Source organism: Phyllobates terribilis, unplaced genomic scaffold, assembly GCF_046119375.1.
Source record: "Phyllobates terribilis strain yellow unplaced genomic scaffold, ASM4611937v1 Scaffold_103__1_contigs__length_5881359, whole genome shotgun sequence".
In the NCBI taxonomy this organism is placed as follows: domain Eukaryota; kingdom Metazoa; phylum Chordata; class Amphibia; order Anura; family Dendrobatidae; genus Phyllobates; species Phyllobates terribilis.
Window position 1 is genome coordinate 1,147,665 of NW_027362863.1, and position 3,221 is coordinate 1,150,885.

The following is a 3,221-nucleotide window of genomic DNA, read 5'->3' on the forward strand; positions in this document are numbered from 1 at the left end:
CCGGCCTCCTCTCGCTCTGGCTCAGGCCTACTCGCTCTCTGGCTCTGGTCTGCCCTTGCCTTGGCTCCAGACTTCTCTAGCTCTGGCACTGGCCTGCTCTCGTTCTGGCACTGGCCTGCTCTCGCTCTGGCACTGGCCTGCTCTTGCTCTGGCACTGGCCTGCTCTCGCTCTGGCCTGCCCTCACCTTGGCTCTGGCCTGTTCTCACTCTGGCTATGGGCTGCCATCGCCTTGGCTTCCGCCTGCTCTCTCTCTTGCTCTGGCCTGCCCTGGCTCTGCCTATGGCCTGCCCTCGCCTTGGTTCCGACCTGCTCTCGCTCTGGTTCTGGTCTGCCTTCTCCTTGGCTCCGGCCTGCTCTCGCTCTGGCTCAGGCCTACTCTCTCTCTGGCTCTGGCCTGCCCTTGCCTTGGCTCCGGACTGCTCTCGCTCAGGCACTGGCCTGCTCTCACTCTGGCCAGCTCTAGCTCTGGCCTGCCCTCACCTTGGCTCCGGCCTGCTCTCGCTCTGACTCTGGTCTGCCCTCGCCCTGACTCCGACCTGCTCTGGCTGTAGCTCTGGCATGCTCTCGTGCTGGCTCTCGCCCTGGCTCCGGCCTGCCCTCGTCCTGGCTCCAGCCTGCTCTCTCTCTGGCTCTGGCCTGCCCTCGCCTTAGCTCCGGCCTGCTCTTGCCCTGGCTCTGGCCTGCCCTCGCCTTAGCTCCGGCCGGCTCTCGCCCTGGCTACGGCCTGCCCTCGTGCGGGCTCCGGCCTGCTCTCACCTCGCCTTGGCTCCGACCTGCTCTCTCCCTGGCTCCGGCATGCCCTCACCCTGGCTCCGGCCTGCCCTCACCCTGGCTCCGGCCTGCCCTCGCCCTGGCTCCGGCCTGCCCTCGACCTGGCTCCGGCCTGCCCTCGCCCTGGCTCCGGCCTGCTCTTGCTCTAGCCTGCCCTCGCCCTGGCTCTGGCCTGCTCTCACTCTGGCTCTGGCCTGTCCTTGCTCTGGCTCCGGCCAGCCCTCTCCTTGGCTCCAGGCTGCTCTTGCTCTGTCCTGCCCTCGTCTTGACTCCGGTCTGCTCTCGCTCTGGTTCTAGCCTGACTTCGCCTTGGCTCCGGCCTGCTCTCGCTCTGGCTCAGGCCTACTCTCTCTCTGGCTCTGGCCTGCCCTTGCTTTGGCTCCGGACTGCGCCCGCTCTGGCACTGGCCTGTTCTCGCTCTGGCACTGGCCTGCTCTCCTTCTGGCTCTGGCCTGCCCTCACCTTGGCTCCGGCCTGCTCTCACTTTGGTACTGGCCTGCCCCGGCTCTGCCTCTGGCTTGCCCTCGCCTTGGCTCCGGTCTGCTCTCGCCCTGGCCGCTGCCTGCTATTGCTCTGGCCCCGGCCTGCTCTCGCTCTGCCTCTGGCTTGCTTTCGCTCTGGATCTGGCCTGCTCTCTCTCTGGCCTGCCCTCTGCTTGGCTCCGGCTTTCTCTCGCTCTGGCTCTCGCCTGCCCTAGCCTTGGCTCTGGCTTACTCTCGTTCTGATTCAGGTCTGCCATCGCCCAGGCTCCGGCCTGCTCTGGCTCTAGCTCTGGCCTGCCCTTGCCTTGGCTCTGGCCTGCTCTCGCCCTGGCTCCAGTCTGCCTACGCTCTGGCTTCGGCCTGCCCTCGCCCTGGCTCCGGCCAGCTCCTGCAATGGTTCCGGCCTGTCCTCGCCCTGGCTCCGGCCTGCTCTCGCCCTGGCTCCGGCCTGCTCTCGCCCTGGCTCCGGCCTGCCCTCGCCCTGGCTCCGGCCTGCCCTCGCCCTGGCTCCGGCCTGCCCTCTAACTGGCTCCGGCCTGCCCTCTAACTGGCTCCGGCCTGTCCTCGCCCTGGCTCCATCCTGCTCTCGCTTTGGCTCCGGCCTGCCCTCGCCCTGGCTCTGGCCTGCTCTCACTGTGGCTCCGGCCTGCCCTCCTCTTGGCTCTGGCTCCGGCCTGCTCTCGCTCTGGCCTGCCCTCGCCCTGGTTCCGGCATTGTCTCGCTCTAGTTTCGGCCTGCCGTCTCCTTGGATCCGGCCTGCCCTCCCTCGCCTTGGCTCCAGCCTTCTCGCACTCTGGCTCTGACCTGCCTTTGCCTTGGCTTCGGCCTGCTCTCGCTCTGACTCTGGCCTGCCTTTGCCTTGGCTCCTGCCTGCTCTCGTTCAGGCTCTGGCCTGCTCTCGCTCTGGCCTGCTCTTGCTCTGGCCTACCCTGGCTCTGCCTCTGGCCTGCCCTTGCCTTGGCTACGACCTGCTCTCGCTCTTGCTCCGTACTGGTCTCGCCCTGGCTCCGCAATGCCATAGCTCAGGCTCCGGCCTGCCCTCACCTTGGCTCCGTCCTGCTCTTGCCCTGGCTCCGACCTGCTCTTGCTCTGACTCTGACCTGCCCTCGCCCTGGCTCCGGCCTACTCTCTCTCTGGCTCTCACCTGCCCTCGCCCTGGCTCCGGCCTACTCTCGCTCTGGCCTCGCCTTGGCTCAGGCCTGCTCTCGCTCTCACTCTGGTCTGTCCTAGCCCTGGCCGCCTGCTCTGGCACTAGCTTTGGCCTGCTATCGCGCTGGCTCCAGCCTGCCCTCGTCCTGGCTCAGCAGCCCCCCTGCTAAGGTAGACAGCTGCTCGTTCCACCCCACCCCCCGCCTTAATTGGTTCTCCTCCCTTCCAACGGTGTTGAGGCGGGTGGGAACAGCAGGGGGTGAGGGTGCTGTGTTTAAAGAGGTGGAGTTATGCAGATCTAAAACGCGTGGATTGCAGCAGCAGCAGCAAGCCGAAAAGTGCAGGCATGTCAGGGATCTAGAGGTTGACAACATGTCTTCTTAACGGGAGTCCAGGAGCTCATCTCCACAAATGGACTTTTCAGGATCCTTGGGTGGCTCCGTAGTTCGAAACCAATTCTGGTTATCGCTTCTCGGCCTTTTGGCTAAGATCAAGTGTAGTATCTGTTCTTATCAGTTTAATTGCTCTGGCCTGCCCTCGTCTTGGCTCCGGCCTGCTCTCGCACTGGCTCCAGCCTGCTCTCGCTCTGGCTTCGGCATTCCCTCGCCCTGGCTCCGGCCTGCCCTTGCTCTGGCTCCGGCCAGCCCTCGCCTTGGCTCCGGCCAGCACCTGCTCTTGCTCCGGCCTGCCTTCCTTCGCCTTGGCTCCTGCCTGCTCTCGCTCTGGCTCTGGCCAGCTCTCGCTCTGGCTGTGGCCTGCCTTCGCCTTGGCTCCGGACTGCTCTCGCTCTGGCCTGCTTTCGCTCTGGCTTGAGCCTG

The 3,221-nt window shown here is 66.0% G+C and overlaps 1 pseudogene; it reads left to right on the forward strand.

The window, feature by feature from the left end:
* Nucleotides 1-2,867: 2,867 nt before the first annotated feature.
* Nucleotides 2,868-2,973, forward strand: LOC141198762 (U2 spliceosomal RNA; annotated as a pseudogene).
* Nucleotides 2,974-3,221: the final 248 nt, after the last annotated feature.